Source organism: Malania oleifera, chromosome 4, assembly GCF_029873635.1.
Source record: "Malania oleifera isolate guangnan ecotype guangnan chromosome 4, ASM2987363v1, whole genome shotgun sequence".
In the NCBI taxonomy this organism is placed as follows: domain Eukaryota; kingdom Viridiplantae; phylum Streptophyta; class Magnoliopsida; order Santalales; family Ximeniaceae; genus Malania; species Malania oleifera.
This window is the reverse complement of record NC_080420.1, coordinates 53,992,535-54,011,726: the sequence shown is the minus strand read 5'-3', so window position 1 is coordinate 54,011,726 and position 19,192 is coordinate 53,992,535.

The following is a 19,192-nucleotide window of genomic DNA, read 5'->3' as shown; positions in this document are numbered from 1 at the left end:
TGGTAGTTGAAGGAGGAAAAGGTTTAGAGGAGAGGAGAAGCAAGGTCAGTAGATTAATGATTTGAAAAATTAGGGTTTTTGCACTGTAGGTATATAAACCACCGTCCGTCAGTCGATTGATCTCGAGGAGTCAGTTGCCTAACAATTGTGTTTATTTGAATTTTTACCAAACACTATCGAGTCAGTCAACTGTGCCTTATAGAGTCAGTCGTCTGACTTTACTGATCCTGAGAACTTTAGCAAGTCAAAGAGGGCTCAGTTGACTGTGAATTCCTTGTTAGTCGCTTGACGTCACTTGCTTATCACTTATCCAATTTCTTTTTTCTATACTACTTCTCTACTATGCAATAAACTTAGTTTTACTTCAGATTTTATCTCTTTTGATTTCAGATTATTCTTTGCATATGAATACCCGGATTTCATATTTCTTCCCAATTTAGCAATTGATGCATATGGCTCTTTTGAATTAAATTATTTTGAAGTTAAGCCTTGTACAATTCATCCTCTAATTGTGGCCAACGATGTTTATTCTTATATTCTTGATTTTCACACTAATTTCATCAATAAATTTGGAAATTAATCTTTAAGAAAGTAATAATTCATTTTTATTTTGGTCAACACTCTTGTATTAATTGTGACTTTGTGAACTTTCTTAATTTCTTAATAGTAGCTTTTGATCTGAACTCAGATAAACTTCTTTTGTCCATGGGAAATTACTCAACTTGATTATGCTATCTTATCTCTTGAGCTGTAGCTGTTATTTTAACCATGATATGCTCAGTTTACTTTGGCTTTAGATTGATTCTTAGAATTTCATCATCTTTACTTAGCTTCTCAAGGTTTTTATTATAGTAGACATATTTATTGATAATTTATACTTTAAGCATTATCTACTATGAGAATACAATTTCTATTATTACTAAATCTCTTCTTGTTTTAGGATTAGTTAACTTGAACTCTATGGGTTGTTGAAGCAATACTAACCCATTTTATTTTAGTACAACTGAACCTTCTTGTTTCCTAAAATGGAAAAAACAAATTCTAAGATCTTTAGAGGCTTTGGTTCGTGAACTAGGCTATCATTTTGGTACACATACTTTCTTAGGTCTTTTTGATTTGATTTTAGCTTCAGTTTTGACTCTCAATACTTTCTTTATTTTAACATTTTTTCTTTTGAATGGATATTCAAACTTTATATGTCCCTTTTTTCTTACACAAGAAGTAAGTAGTATGTTCATATGCATTTGTGGAAGATGTGCTAGCAAAGTGTTTTGATGCCTTTACAAAATACCCCACGTAGAGGTTCTTTTTCTTTTTGTTTTCAACTCCATTGAATCCTATTCCTTCTTTATCCAAGGACATTCTTTGTGATCCTACCAGTTTATCAAAGCTTTATTTTCCTTTAGCAAAATTGTAAATTATTTTATTTTGATCCTCAATTTTACTTTCAAGGCAAAGTATTTCTGAATCTTTTATTCCTTTGTAGTTAGCTTGCAGCCTTACTAGTTCTTTAGTCATCTGATTTATTTTTCTTTCAAGTTCATCAATGACTAGGTCCTTATCTTTTTCAATCGAAGTTTGAGATCTTAAATCTTCCAGTTCTTTCATCACTTTTTCATTCTTGCTTTCTAATCTCTTAATTTTTAAATCCATTTTTCTTTCAGCAAGATTTTTAGATTCCAATTCTTTCATTATTGCCTTATTCTTATTTTTCAACGAAGAGCATCGTTTAGTCACTTTAACTAGAATCTTATGGACCATAAATAGTTCTATTTGTAGTTCTTCATAAGATGACATACTTTCATAATTGGATTCATTAGATGAATCATCGCAGGATTCATTGCATGAATCATTAAATGATTTAAATGAGGAATTGTGCACTTCATCATCGTCCCATGCCATAAGACAACCATTAGCAACCTCTTGGTCGCTTGATTCACTTTCTAGGAACTTATATTGTCCCATGTAGTGACCTCCATTGCCTTTTTCTTCTTCTTCTTAGAATTCTTCTTAAGCTGTGGACAATTCGGTTTTATATGTCCAACTTTCTTGCAGTTATAGCATGTCGGAAGTTTAGCCTTTGTTTCCTTCTTATTAGTTTCTCCTTTATCTGATTTGGAGTCCCACAATTTTCTTGTGAATTTATTTTTCTTTCTAAGGATTTTTGCAAGTTTCTTGGTTATGAAGATAATATCATTAACATTTATTACCTCTTCATCATCATAACTAGAGCTTTCATTTGAGGCTTTAAATGCAATGGATTCCTTGGTTTTAGATTTTTCTCTAGTTCTTTTATTTATTGCCATCTCATAAGTGAGGAGAGATCCAATTAATTCACCTAAAGAGGTATTTTTCAAATTCCTTCCTTCCGTTATGGTAGTGGCCTTGGTTCCCAAATCGATGGAAGTCCTCTAAGGATTTTTCAAATCATATCACAAGTAGTGTAGTTTTTACGTAATGCATTTAAAGAGTTTATAATATGGGTGAACTTAGTGTACATACTAGTGATGGTTTCATCAGGGTTCATCCTAAATGCCTCATGCTCGCTGGTGAGCATGTCAATTGTACTATCTCTTACATCAACCATTCCTCCATAGGTTACTTCAAGCTTATCCTAGATTTCTTTAGCTGATTTACATCCCATAATCCTGTTGAACTCATTTACATCTAAAGCACAATATAGTGCATTCATTGCACTAGAGTTTATTTGCAGCATTTTTAAATCATCGTCAGTCATCTCTTTTTCATCCTTAGGTATTTCTTTGTTGTCTATGGTTTTAGTAGGGATGAGGTCACCATATGTGACTACTTTCCAAGCTTTCCAATCCATGGTTTGCAAATAGATTATCATTCACTGTTTCCAGAAGGTGTAGTTAACACTGCAGAAGATGTGTGGTCTAGAAGCGGATTGACCATTAGCAAAGGGAGATACACCTAGGTGTGCCATAGGAATCTTTATGTAACTTCTAGATTAAGATTTACTACAGCCTGACACTATGATACCAATTGAGAATAAAGGTGTACTCCTAAGAGGGGAAGTGAATTGAGTTTTAAAATTTTCTTTACAAAACTTTGGTCTAATATAACCCCTTTTCAATCTAAGTTGATTACAATCACACTATTCAACCATCAACACAATTCTTATCAACCACCTTATTTATATTAACCAACAATTAATATAATGTAAAGATGATGTTACCAATTCAACTTTCAGTACTTCAATGGATAAAAATTCCAAATCAAATTTTATTTTCAATATATATCAAAGACAATATTAGTTTCAGAAATTTATCTTAAGTACTCTGCAATTTTGCTTTAATAGAATGATTTATTTCACATGATTAAACTCAGTTATGATACTCAACAATTCAGTATTTCAATCCAATACTTGAATGCATAACCAAATTTGAGAATCAATTATTCTTCTCAACATTGAACAATAATAACTTTAATAGATAATTTCAATAAATCATTCTGAAGTGTCTTGCAATATAGATAATGCAATTACACACGATTTATATCAACTATTCATTCAACAATTCAGATTTCAAAGCCTTAACTGAATATTCAATCCAATCAATCTCCTTGATTCAAATCAGTATTCAACGATATCCTAACTTCCAGCAAGTTTGAAAGTGGAATAGTAATCCCAAGACGAGGGGGGGGGGTGAATTAGGTTATTTAAAAATTTTAGATTCCTTTTTATAAATTCTTGAGTTTCTTGTTTTATTAAACACATAACTTTATCAATTCACAAATCAAAACTGAGACACTCCACAAGTTAATTTAAAACGTAGGCAATCAAACTATAATTCAAAAATAACCAATCATAAATATTTAACCAACTAAAATGATGCAACACTTTGTGCACTTTTAGCTTTTGTCAGTAGCACTGTAAATGATGTGCAAGCCCTGTTTTTGGAATGAAATTTTATTGCATTCTCTTAATTAAGATTCCCGCAAATTAACCAACGTACTCCCTTGTGGGTTTCCGCAAATGATTAATTGAAACATACTTTCCTTGTATTAAGAGTCTTCTTTAAATTTAGCGTTGATCCCTGTTAGCTTTTATCCCCTAGGTCAATTCACTAACATCAATATTACACAAGTCTAGGGTCAATTTATGCAATAAATAAATAAACATACACGTGCAGTAATAGAAAAGTGCGGAAAGGTAAATAGTACACGCTATATGTTAACGAGGTTTGGCCAAATTGCCTACGTCCCCGCCTTGGCTACACCAGCACAAGGATTCCACTACAGCTCACTTAAAAGGGTGGAGTGGCACCTAATACCACACGCCTTACCAGGGTGGTGCACCTAACTTTCCTAACTGGGTCTTAGCCAATCTGGGACAACTCCACAGGGCTAGTCTCCCTCTTTAGGCCCACGCCTAGAAAACAACAAATGATATGAAATTTTTGTACACGGAAATATGCTTCTTCACAAGCAGATATGTACACCAATATAACTCAAGAAATATTGCAAGCACGAATGATATGTAAATATGCTCATTGCTCTAATGTGTGCTAAACACTCAAATAAGTATAGATTATCAGCCCAGATCTAGAATGTATATCAAAGCAAGATTTGAAACATGACATGTGAATATTACAAAATCAGATCAAGGTTTCAAATATGCTAGCTATTTGATTCAAAAAAACTCAACAAAATATTCTCAATGTACTAAGCACAAGGAGTGTTTGAATACAAGTTTTAAAAATGATTTTGCACACAAAAAATATAGGCTTAGGTGTCTTGCAATAACAATGCTAGAACCACAACCTTCCAAGTCTTCCCACACAAGATTTATCAAGTTAAATTAGTGGAAGAACTCGATGCTTCTACTCTCAACAAAATCAAACAATCAATATAATCTAATGAGAGTATGAGCAGGCTAGATTAGACACAAGTACTTTAGAAATACTCACAACACTTGAAAGATCAAAGAAAATGAAGTGTACATGTGTTTTGGAGTAGTATAGGCTAAAAAGAGATTTTTGAATTTGAGAGAATCTTGACCTTAATCAAATTACTAATCCTTGCTAATTATTGCAAATGAACATGTATATATAGGCAAGGAGGAATTTTTGACCATTGGGGACTCAATGGGGATAATTAGAAAAGTTTAAAATAGGTTTAGAAAGATTAACCTAATTTATCCCTTTTAATTTTTAGTAAAAATTAATTTACCTCGTGAGATTTGGGTGCTTGGTCTAAGATTCGGATGCCCGAATAGACTCACTCAAAAATTCACTTATTAAATGTTTGGGTGCCCAGAATTCGAGTCGGTTGGCTAAACCAAAGTCAGTAGCATTCTATCTAAGGTTCGGGTGCCTGAAACTAAGTTTGGTTTATCGAACTGATCAATTCAGTCACCCGAGGCCATAATGAACATGAAGGTTCGGGTGCCCAGGTAGTTGAAAAGTGTTCTGGCACAGGTTTGGGTGCCCGAGGGAGATACACTCAAAATGGTTTGGGTGCCTGAACACAAGTCAACAATTTGACTTGTCCAGGGTTTGGTCGCCTGAAGCATTTTAAACGCAGTGGTTCGGTCGCTCGAGCACTCTCAATATTTTCAATTTAAGTTTAATATTATCCTAATTTAATTCCCCTGATATAGTGAGTGATATTGGGGACTATAAGTACAAAGTGTGGGTATCTAAGGTCCAACTAGGGTCTGTTTGAGCATACCTACCTATCATTCATGATGCAAATTATTACTAGGAGTGTACAATCCATAATAATATTACATCCCAGAATGAAGAAAGTGAAAAATAAAATACAAATACAACACATACTTCTTCATTCATCGGTATGAACACTGCACGCCATCTTGATATATCTTTTAGTTTGAGTACATGCGTAAGGTGAACCTGTATGCAAGCCTTCGTACAAACCATCAGTAGCAAGAGTATTTGTCATAATCAAAACTGGGTGTGACCTATCAGGTTAACAATATCCCCCTTTTTGATGATGATAAATACTTTATGCAAAAGTGGGTACAACCAAGAAAGACTCCCCCTAACTTTATGCATATAGACAATTAAAGCCCAATGTACGCAATTTAAATTTATTGTTGTACCCAATTTTGCCTCTTCTCCTCCTTTTGGAAACAACAAAAAGGGCTAAGAATTATAGCATGAAGGCAAAGAATATCATTTAGATACAAAAGGTATATTGGGAAGATTTAAAAAAAAATTTGGTAGCATGCCGTTTGAAAATAGATCATTCTCAATCATAACTTTGTACCTAAGTGACCTGTGTTGAGTTTCAATCAATAATATGTAGCACATTTCAATCAATCAACTCAACCAGTACATAAGTCAAAGACAAATAATATCATGTAGCTTAAAGGACTTAGCAATCTTAATATCCTATTCTCCCCCAGTTGATGATTATGCACGGATGAAAATTGATTTTTCATTTGGCTTTCACTAATCCTTTCAAAAGGATTTTAAAATTTGATCTATCATAATCATTTTTTATTTTAGCTTGCCAAAAAAATATGCATTCCCACAAGATATAAAATTAGAAAGAATATGTGGGACTGATACCAATTGTTATAACTACGTGGTAGAGAAGATGTGATACCAATTGTTATCAATCGTTAGAAACCACGAGTCATAAAAAGGATACCACTTGTTGTTTTGTTATGAACATGATACCAAGTAAAAATTTAGCAAATGTGCACATATTAAAATATAACTAGAAAATCACAACCACAATGATCCTAAAGATGTCAAATAATTTAAAGCAAGGATCACATGGCAAACAAAAACACCATGTGGCAAAGAAATATATATCAACTTAAGATTTTCATGAAGATCATTTTATTTAAACACATGCCATGGTGAATTCAAAACAGATCTAAGTTAAAAGTATTTGAGAGCATAATAAGATAGACATTTTAATTTTAAATGCTCCCCTTATCAATTTGAGTACGTGCTTAGATTCTTTAACTACTTATACTATCCAAAGATTAATTTCATTTTGCTCAGTATTATAAGCCATTCATTTGAAGTCCTTTAAACCAACCATACTAATGATTTATTAACAGTATTCTAATTAGTATGGTTATTCCTATCAGTATAGTTGTCCCTATAGACCATAGATGCATCAAAGAATATATATTAAGGCATGCTATATAGTTCATGACCCAAGAACATTCCATATCAAATCATAGAACTTCAAGTGCATGATATAATGTTCAGGGATTGTTAGAAGAGCCTCAATATTTCAAAAAGTGAAGTGATGCATATAAGTCATTTATATGCTTTCTATAGGGATGGAGCTGAGCTGCCCTAATCATTGGATGATTATGTGAGAATGAAGTTTAATATTCAATTAGTTTTCACTCATCCTTTCAAAAAATATTTTAACGTTATAGCATAAAAAACACACCTAAAATAAAGAAGAAAAATAAAATAAAAAAAATAAAAAGCAATAAATAAATATAAAAATTAAATTTTAAATTAAAACCAAGATTACTTTGTATCGATATTGGAAAATATAAGAAAAACTCAATCCTCAACAACAGCGCCAAAAACTTGATCGGTGCAAAACTGCAAGTGCACTGTATCGTAGTTTTATAATATAGTGATGTGAAGAGTATCGTCTTCAGGGATTGATGTCGTAATTTTACCAAATACCGAAATTATGCTAATCCTGATTTTATTTAGAAAGATTAATAATTTTAGAATGCGAAATTGAAATAAGGTTACTTTAAATAAACTATTCAAGAGAAAATAAAACTGGTTGCCACGTATCAAATTAATGAGGGGAAAAAAGGAAACCAATTTCACCTAATTTCTCACTATGCTTTACTCATCTAGCTAATTCAACTTTGTTTTCTCTGTTTGTTAGCAAATCTCTAATTTTTCCAAAAGCCTTTTTCGATAGTCAATCAGAACTTATTCTTGTTTAGTGTTTAACATAAGAATATGCAAATTAATAATGTAAGCACGCAATAAGCCCCTTGATTTTTTAATGCTACATAAGTTCATACAAGTCTTTCGATCTCTATATTCACTTACTCTGAATTATCCTAGATCTATCCTATAATTCCCTCTTTTAGTAGAAAATCATAAGACCAACATCACCTAATTAATGGCCAATTAATTAAAAGCATTAACCTCATAATAACTCAGACAAACATTAAAGAAAACTACTTCAGATTAGCATCGAAGAGCAACCATAGGTTAAAAACTGGGCTACATCGTTTTCCTAGAATATAAAAAATAGTTCATGCCGAAAATTAAATCAAACATAAACAATTTTACCATGCTTTCTTTTATTTGGAGAGTAGAAGACAAATCAGTGCCCACAGCACCGCCGTCATGCACCGTGAACACCTCGAGCATCGCCGTTGTTCGCCGCTTTTCTGTTCTCGAAACGATTTTAATTTTTTGCATGCCATCAACCCCCCTTGTTGTTCCTTCGTTGCTTTTGTCTTCAGTGCCACCTCTCAAAGATTCAAAGAAAGACTCCAAGAAAAACTCTTGCTCATGGCTGCTTGTATGTCTCCCACCAAAAAGAATTTATTCAAAACCTCCCGCGTGTGTTGTGGCCTCCCTGATTCTCTCTTTTATTTATTTATTTTTGTGTCTGCACAGCCAACCTCTAGGAAAGCTATTCACGGCCTCCCCCCCTTTCAACCCTATAGTCGTCTCCTCCTAAAGTAACCCTAAGTCCCCTTTTCAACATAGCCCCCCATCTTTGACTTTTCTTTTCCTTTTCTTCTTTCCTTTCTTTTCCTTTCTTTCTTTCATTTCTTTGCCTCACCTAGCACATCACCCAATGCCCACTAAGAGGACCCGACTGCATGGCTGGGTCACATCATCCTTTATTTTTTATTTTTTTTCAAAAGCACATGGTCTGCCTTCCACTTTCAATCCTGATTTCGACCTTCCCACAGTCCGTAACTCTCAAATATCAAAACACAAAAATTGTAGAAAATTTCCCTGAATTTTTATAGCATTTTGAATTATCTCAATCAGAGCTTGGACGATAAAGTTACGCCCAGATTACTAAGTAATTTTGAAATAGTCCATAAAAACATCGTATGGTAACTTCATGTCCAATTTCAATCTTGATGCAGCTAGTATTTCTCAAAATTCAAAACATGAACATTGTAAAGGGCTCTCTTAGCTTTTTACAACATCTTGAATCATCTGAATTGGAGGTCGGATGAGAGAGTTAAGTATGGTTTATGAAATTATGTCGAAAACAACCTCTCTTTGGGTGCATGGCTCGACTTCCAAAAATTATCCTACAATAATAAAATATGAGGGTCCGCAGATTTTCAACAAAAGTAGGCTAATTATCTTTAAATTTTCAAATGAACTCAATGATCAAAATATTATACGTAATTGGACATTTAATCAAAATTATGATCTTTAATGCGTGAATTTTAAATGCCTAATTACGAAATTATGATGCGTAATCACCCTCCAATTGTGAAAAATCATAAATCACCCAAGAGTAGTGTTCAGAAATTAATATATTAATTCATATATTCTTAATTGATCTTTGCCTAATCTATTAGGACATATTCACCAGCATGAAAATATTTTGAATATTGTCCTCTCGTAATCAATTCTAAATACTCTTCTGAACTTAATAGTGACTTATTTTTAAAAGGGTATCAATCCAAACTCCTCTCATAAGCTTTCGTCTTTAAATCAAATCAAGAAGAGATTTTCAATGGTGTTGAATGGCAAAGATAGTTGCACTAGATTTAAATCTAGATGAATACATAAATCTCAAGGAGACCTATGCACATGCAGTTAAAATTCAAAGCCATTTGAACTTGAGTCTCTCACATGTTGTGATCCATAAGAAAAGAGACAAAATAGGTTTAGTACATCTAAAGAGGTATTTATTGTGAATTTTTGGTCCTCTAGGCCTAAGAATTCAAAGCCAAGTTTTAATCATTGAAATTCTTAGGGCACTTGGCTAAGAACTTGAAGAATGAAAAGAGGATAAAGGCATAAGGTGGTAATGTATAGAGTGCACAATTGAGGGGGAGCATTTCTCTTATAAATTAAATTTCTTGAGAAGCAACAGTACCGGAAAGAACTGGCCTGTAAAGATGAACGATCCATGTTCGGAAGATAGTTAGCTGGAGTTTGTGAGGGACCATGACTTGCACATGGGCGATTTCTTGGTGTTCAAGCATAAAAGGGTGCATGATGTTTCATATTATGGTCTTTGACCAAACTGTCTACAAGAGGAAATACCCACAGTCTGATCATCATCATCATGTGAATTTAGGAGATGATGATCAAAGCCAAGATAAGGATCAAAGTTTTGAACTAGGCCTTTGGTACATGTTTTGTGAGAATTGCATATCACTATCCATTTATTACTAAATGCTTAAATAGAGTTGATCAATAATTAATACTATTATCAGCATGAGCTATCATTGTGATATACTGAATGTCCTAAATTGATTGCATGTTTGAAATGGAACGCCAACTGTATGGCTGATACAGTAACTTGTGTGTTGCATGCTAGTAGTGGATCTAGGTGTTGCATGCTAAAAAAATTGAATGCCACCTGCATGGCTAATGCAGTGATTTGCAAATTGCATGCTCTGTAAAAACTGCTATGCTATATGGTGAATTCCCTTTGATCTGCAGGAAGGAAAAATGTTATATTTACAAACAACATGCCGCCAAAATTTTCTTAGAATTGATTCTTCTTAAAATGATTAAAGTTCATTAATCTCATGCTAAATGATTATGATTTGATACATGATTTTTGAACTGCATTTTATTGCATGATTATTTGAGTATAGCTGTTGACTTTGGTGTATACCCAAGAGGGGGGTGAATTGGAATTTTAAACTTTTCCCCTAAGTTAAACTAGATATCAGTATTACACAACCTAAGGTCTTTCCTAGCATATACCAAATCAATATATAAATAGTATAATAAGAGTGATGTAGAATATTATATAGGTGCTAAAAATAAATTGCAGAAAAATAAAGTTGACACCAGATATGATATCAGGGATCGGCTAGTAGTACCTACGTCCCCACCTTGGCTCGCAAGTACAAGGATTCCACTATGACTCACTTAACATGTGGAGCTTCACCAATTACAACCAAGTTAATTAACGAAGCTGACCTCAACCTACAACTACACCTTAGTAGGATGGTGCACCTAACTTTCCTAACCAGACCTAAGCCAATCCGAAACTTTACTACAGCAAGTCTCCCTCTTCAGGCCCTTGCCTGGAATACAATCAACTACAATACAAGATGTGTACAAAATATATGCTTCTCAACCACGTATATTTGTACCAGTATTAATCAATGCACACAAATAATATAAGAACAATAAGCTCAGTGGTATATATGTGCAATCAACACTCTAAGTAATTTTTGGCCTAACAAGGCTTATAATTCTTATTTTAATGATAACAAATCATAATGTGTTTAATATGGTTTAAGTGAAAGTTTTTCAGGAAAAAGACAAAGCTTAAAGGTAGTGACAAAGCTCAAAAGGATGATAAAGTTTGTGGATAAAAAAAGATCTTGAAGAGCATGAGGATTAAAGATAACTTGATGAAAGCTCAAAGAAAAGATCAGAAACTCAAAGATGATAGAAGAACAAGGACTTACTTGAAAATCAAAGGAATAAAGTTTTAAGGATGTTTGATTGTAAGTACTTCAAGTTAATTTCAAGTATAAACTGAACAGAAGCTCTTATAAAATTAAAAGAAACTTAGAAATATATTTTTAAAAAAAACCTATAGTATGTTTTTCTAATCAAAGAAAAGAAGGGTTCTAAAAAGAAAAGTTTTTTTTTTAAGGGCCAAGCGACTGCCTTCATGTGGCAGGCAACTGCCCAAATTAAATGAAGAATTTCCAAAGAGGCAGTAGGGTGCCAGGTGACTGCCTGAACATAGTTAGGCGCCTGAGTGGTTATGCTAGGCAACTGCCTTGGTTCTAACAGACGACTGCCAGTGTTCTGTGTTTTAAGTTTCTTCTATGACAGGCGACTTCCAGGTCGTGGCAGGCGACTGCCACTCGAACGTTGGCTTAAAGACTTCTAATGGGAAGATTTTTTTTAAATGGATTTTTTGGCACTATTATTTTGAAAAACTTGGGGATTACTTCAAGGAAACTTGGGGGACATGGAATTACTTTTAAACTTTTATAAATAGCCTCAAACTTCAAAGATTTTATACACCAAGAAATTTCCAGCAATCAAAGTTCTCTAAAAAGCTCTCAAATTCTCTTGTGTTCATCCATCTTCAACTACTGAGTTACTGCTGGTACAAACTTCGAAGTAAAGCCTTCAAAGTCTGAATCTTTCAATACTTGGAAGATATTTGATGATCTAAATTCAGTATTAAGCTTCAATCCTTTTTATATTTGATTTACTTTGAAGTATACTTGTGCTGAATGTTGTACTAACCTACTTTGCTGTGAGAGTATTTTCTTGTACACAAACTCTTCTCTATATTGGTTATTGTTTATAGACGATTCAAGGTTGTAGAATCGTTGGACCAAACGAGGGAATATCATTTGGAGAGGCAGGCTCTAGCCTAACGGAAGGAGTGATTGTAATCGGTATTGTTCCACTCGTCAACGAAGCTGAACTAGTGAATCCTTTGGTGGTTTGCCAAAGGCGAGGACGTAGGCTAGGTATAAGCCGAACCTCGTAAAACCTTGTGTCTCTCTTTTCTTCCTTACTCTTTATTTTTCAGTAATACTTACAAACTGCATGTATGCTTTAAATTGTTAATTCTGAGTGTATGATTGTTAAATAGACTGAAGGATAATTTGTTTTGGTTTGATCAACTTTGATTGCGGAAACCGAAAGGGACTACGTTGGTTGATCATCGTAAACTTTTTAATCTGAAAATTTGTTTAAAAGTTAAACACTAAGAAGAATTTTGAGTTTGGAATAAAAGCACGACTTACATAAATTCAGGATGTTTTACAATTTATTATAGGGCTATTGATACGAAGATCAAGATTTTGATTATCTTGTTGATTGGTTGTGGTTGAATCGATTTTTTATTTACTTGTTGTGATTGTTGAAAATCAAAGTATTAAAATTGAAATACATTTTAAAATCCAATTCACCCCCCTCTTGAGAAGCTATCCTAATTTCAATTGGTATCAGAGCCTAGTTATAGAAAATTCCTAACAAGAAACTATAAAAAGATCTAAATGGCTAACATAGGAGTAGCTCCTTTTGGAGAGGGCCAATCGTCAACTCATCCACCAATCTTTTGTGGACACAACTATACCTTTTGGAAAAAGAGAATGCAAATCTACCTCCAACATATGGATTGGAAAGCATGTGAAGTAGTTATGGATGGAGACCTTATTCCCGCCAAAATAGTAGATGGAAAACGTATTCCAAAAGAGAAAAAGGATATGATCGATTCATATTATAAAATGCTTCAAATAAACTCAAGTGCTATAAATGCTTTGTATTATGCTTTAGATGCTAACAAATTTAATAGGGTCATGGCTTGTAAAACAACTAAAAAATTATGGGACAAATTAGAAGTTACATATGAAGGAACTATTGATGTTAGGGACAATAGGATAGACATGTTAACAAGCGAATATGAAGCATTCAAGATGAATTTAGATGAATCCATATCAAGTATGTACACAAGATTCACCCACATAATTAATTCCTTAAGTGCCTTAGGAAAAACTTATACCACCTACGAAATGATTAGGAAAATTTTGAGAGGCCTTCCCTCCATATGGGAACCTAAGGCTACAACAATTACCGAAGGAAGAAACCTTAAGACCACCTCCTTAAATAAGTTCATAGGTTCACTGCTTACCTATGAAATGGCTCTAAAAGAAAGAAATCCTGAACCAAAGCATAAGAAGTCTATTGCACTAAAAGCATCAAGCCACAGCTTAAGTGAAGAAGAAAGTGAAACAAGTGACTTAGATCAAGATGAATTAGCATTCATCACTAAGAGACTAGGAAAGTTTTATAGAAGGAATAAAAGATTTCCTAAGAAGTTCAACAAAAGGAAAACTGAAAAAGGAGAATCAAGTAGAAAAGAAAATAAAAATAAAAGTGAACTTCCTATATGCTATCATTGTAAGAAACCAGGACATATCAAACCAGACTGCCCATTGCTCAAGAAAGATAAGAAGAAAAAGAAGGAAGCTATGAAGGCTACTTGAGATGACTCAAGCTCCAGCGAAATGGAAAATGAATCAAGTGGACAAGAGATGACAAACATATGCTTCATGGCGAATGATGAAGAGGTAAATTCCTACTACTCTTCAACAAGAATCTTGCAATGAATCTTGTGACGAGTCATGTGATAGTATGCCCTTATACAAAGAATTACAAGCTGAATTATTTTCCTTACATAAAAGATTCTTAAAAATTTCCAAAAGAAATATAACCTTGAAGGATTAAAATAAAGAATTATTAAAGCAACTTGAATCATTCAAAACCATTGAAAAAGAAAACGATTCTTGTATTAAGAAGTTAAAGGAGGAAGTAAGTAAAGTAACTCAAGAATTAGGCAAAACTCATAAAGAAAACTTTAATAGAAAGGATCTAGAAATAAATGAACTAAATAAATTAGTAGAAGATAAAGAAAAAATTATATATAATTTTACAAAAGGTAAAGATAATTTTGAAAAAAATGATTGGACAGCAAAGGCTATATGGGAATAAAGAAGGAATAAGTTACAATGGTAAAACAAACAAAAAGAATAAGAAATTATACATGTGATACTTCGTCAAGGAAGCTAAGCACTATGCTAGCACTTCCTCAAACAATAAACATGAACACACTACTTTCTATATGTGCAAGACTAAAGGTCACGTAATGTTTGATTGCCCACTAAAAGGGAAGTATGTTAAGATACAAGGAGAATAGAAAGTTAATAATGGAACTAACAAAAAAACAAATAAAGTTAAAAGGATTTGGGTTCCAAAGACTAACACAATGAATCCTCCATTGTAGGTATGTTTTAGGACAACATCATCAATGGATAAGTGGTACTTGGACAGCGGGTGTTCAAGACATATGACTGGCGATAAGACCAAGTTTTCCTCTCTAAAACAAAAAGATGGAGGATATGTCACCTTCGGGGATAATGCCAAAGGTAAGATCATTGACATCGGGAGAATAGGTAAAGAAACTTCTATTACTATTGATAATGTATTATTAGTAGAAGGTTTAAAACATAATCTTTTAAGCATTAGCCAATTGAGTGACAAAGGGTTTGAAATAACCTTTAAGAAAGAAAAATGTGTTATTCAAAATCCCAAAGAAAATAAAATCTTGTTTATAATTCTTAGGATAAATAATGTTTATTCTATAAACCTAAAGAATCTAATGAATCAAAACGTAACTTGTTTGGTAGCCATGAATGAAATAAATTGGCTATGGCATAGGAAGTTAGGACATGCTAGCATGGACTTATTATCCAAATTATCAAAGAAAAATCTGGTAAAAGGATTACCAAACACCAAATTCGTAAAAGAGAAGATGTGTGACGCATGCCAAAAGGAAAAGAAAGTTAAAACAAGCTTTAAAAAGAAAAAAGTATATATCTACTAAAAGAACCCTAGAACTTTTACACCTAAACTTATTTGGTCAAACTAGAACTTTAAGCCTAGGAGGAAAACAATATGCTTTTGTAATAGTGGATGATTATTCAAGATTCACTTGGGTATTATTCCTAACAAATAAAAATGAAGCTTGTGACATGCTAATCACCTTATGTAAGAAATTACAAAATAAAAAGGGTTATAATGTAACAAGTTTTAGAAGTGATCAAGGTAGGGAGTTTAGAAACAAAGAGGTTGATAAATTCTATAATGAATATGGAATAAACCATAATTTCTCAGCACCTAGAACTCCGCAACAAAATGGAGTTGTAGAAAGAAAAAATAGAATCCTACAAGAAATGGCAAGAACAATGATAAATGAAAATAACCTACCTAAATACTTTTGGGCTGAAGCTGTAAATACAACATGTTATATTGTAAATAGGGTATCTATAAGATCAAGTATAGACAAAACACCGTATGAACTACGGAAAGGAAAAAAACTTAATATCTCTTACTTTCATGTATTTGGATGCAAATGCTTTATCCTTAATACTAAAGATGATTTAGGAAAGTTTGATGCAAAATTTGATGAAGGTATCTTTTTAGGCTACTCTACAAATAGCAAAGCCTATAGGGTTTATAATAGAAGAACTCTTACTATCATTGAATCAATACACATAACATTTGATGAATCAAACAATTATGAAAATAAAATTAAGAATGATGAAAAAAAAGATATTCCACAAAAAGAAGAAGATCTTGAAATAAAAGAAGAAAATAATAATGAGACTTCAAATGAAAACATTATAGAAAATCTAGAACTACCTAAAGAATGGAGATATGCTAAAAGTCATCCAAAAGAACAAATACTTGGAGAAACTTCAAAAGGAATAACCACTCGAGCCTCATTGAAAAATATTTGCAACCATTATACCTTTTAATCTCAAGATGAACCCAAGAAAATTGAAGAAGCCTTAAAAGATGACTCTTGGATTATAGCTATACTAGAGAAACTAAATCAATTTGAAAGAAGCCAAGTGTGGGAACTTATACCTAAACCCAAAGACAAATCAATCATAGGAACTAAATGGGTGTTTAGAAATAAAAAGGATGAACATGAGATAGTTATAAGAAATAAAGTTAGGCTAGTAGCACATGGTTATAATCAAGAAGAAGGTATCGATTACGATGAAACCTTTGCCTCCGTAGCAAGAATGGAAGCAATTAGGACGCTCTTAGTTTATGCAGCCTATAAGGACTTCAACTTATATCAAATAAATGTAAAAAGTGCTTTCTTGAATGGATATATAAATGAAGAATTATATGTAAAACAACCTCCAAGTTTTGAAAATTCAAAAATCCAGATCATGTATTTAAGTTAACTAAATCTTTATATGGATTGAAACAAGCACCTAGAGCTTGGTATGAAAGGCTAAGCACGTTCCTAATTCAAAACAATTTTTTAAGAGGAAAGATAGATAGTACTTTATTTATAAAAACAAAAAATAAAGACATGCTTATAGTACAAATTTATGTTGATGATATTATTTTTGGAGCAACTCATGAGAATTTGTGTAATGAATTTGCTAAGTCTATGCAAAAAGAGTTTGAGATGAGCATGATGGGAGAGTTAAATTATTTTCTAGGATTACAAATCAAACAAACAAAAAATGGAATTTTCATAAATCAAACTAAATATATTAAAGACATGTTAAAGAAGTTTGATATGGAAGAAAGTAAACCTATAGGAACTCCCATGAGCATCTCAACTAGTCTTGACAAGGATGAAAAAGGGAAACAAGTAGATACTAAGGATTACCAAGGTATGATAGGAAGCTTACTTTACTTAACAACAAGTAGACCAGATATTATGTTTAGTGTATGTATGTGTGCTAGGTTCCAATAGGCTCCTAAGGAATACAACCAATCAACGGTTAAAAGAATCCTTAGATATCTACTAGGCACACTTGAACTAGGTTTATGGTATCCAAAGGGAACTGAATTTGAAATGATAAGCTATTCCGATGCAGACTTTTCTGGATGCGAGATAGATAGAAAAAGCACAAGTGGAACATGTCATTTTCTAGGACACTCTTTAGTCTCCTAGTCTTCAAAAAACAAAACTGTGTAGCATTATCCACAGCAGAAGTAGAATACCTAGCAGCTGGGAGTTGTTGTGCTCAAACATTGTATATGAAACAACAACTAAAAGATTTTAAAATTCAATATCAAACTATATCAATAAAATGTGACAACACAAGTGCCATAAATATTTCAAAAAATCTAGTTTCTCACTCAAGAACAAAACATAGTGATATAAGACATCACTTCTTGAGAGATTATGTGCAAAACGAAGACATTATGCTAGAATTCGTAAATACAAATGTCCAATTAGCAGATATATTCACAATACCACTTTCTGAGGAGCGATTCATATTCATTAGAAGAGAATTGGGAATGATTCATATTCGTGAAGCAAACTAAAATTTTTTCTGCTTGGCAGTTAACTGCCACCAAGGTGCCGGGCGACTTCCAGGCTACTGACTTTCAAGTTTCTTTATTGACAGGCGCCTGCCTTATCCTAGCAGGCGATCGCCCTCACGGCGGGTAGGGTTTAAAACCTTGTTTTATGTCTTTTTAACTTCCTTCAGGCGCTTGCTCCTTCTTCTTTCTCTCTGAAAATCTTCTTTCCTACTCTTTTCCACACAGACTCCTCTTCCAAATCAACCTGAAACCGAGCATTAAACCTACCCTCCACATCAAATCGCGAATACAACCTAGGGTTTATAAGCTTTCCTCTTCAATACAAACATGCCACGGATAAAATCAATTGGTAACAAGGGTTCTTCCTCTTTGACAAGGATCAACAATGATGAAGTAGAGAAATAGTTAGTAACTCCACATGCTAAGCAACTCTATAGGAATCAAATCGCTTTAGCCGAACCCATTCTAGGTAAAGTTCTTGATGTTACATTCTTCAATTCAGATTTTCCTGAAATTATAAAACTTTTTAAGGAAATTGGGTGGGATCGGTTTATTACATATCAAGCAAAAGGATACTATCCAAACGTGGTTCGGATTTTCTATGCAAATATGGAACAGTTTGAAAATGGGATAAAAAAAAATCTTCTAGGGCAAAATATTCATCTTACTCCCATATCTTTGGGAAAAATTCTTTGAGTCAAGCTAGGAGATTTTGAGGTTCACATTGTTGAGAAACAATGGATAATGTCCTAAGGATTTACTCCAGAGGAATTTTTACCCCTAGTCATAACTGATACACCTATCTCCTTTGGGCATCCACCTCTTTACAAACAGCTCAATGTACAAGCTCTAATCCTGCACAAACTTATTACATATAATATCCTACCACGTTCCGGTTCTCATGATCATATGTCATTCTTAGATTGTTTTGTTATGTGGTGTATTCTTAAAGGAAAAAAGTTGGATCTTCCAAGTTTACTTATCAAATGGATTATTATGAAAGTTGATGCCCCTCGTGTCATTCTACCATATGCTGAGATGTTAAATATGGTATTTGCTCATTTCAATGTTCTTACACCATCATTTAACTTCACTAGAAAAACCCATTACGATATCTTTTTTGATACTATTCTTAAGCA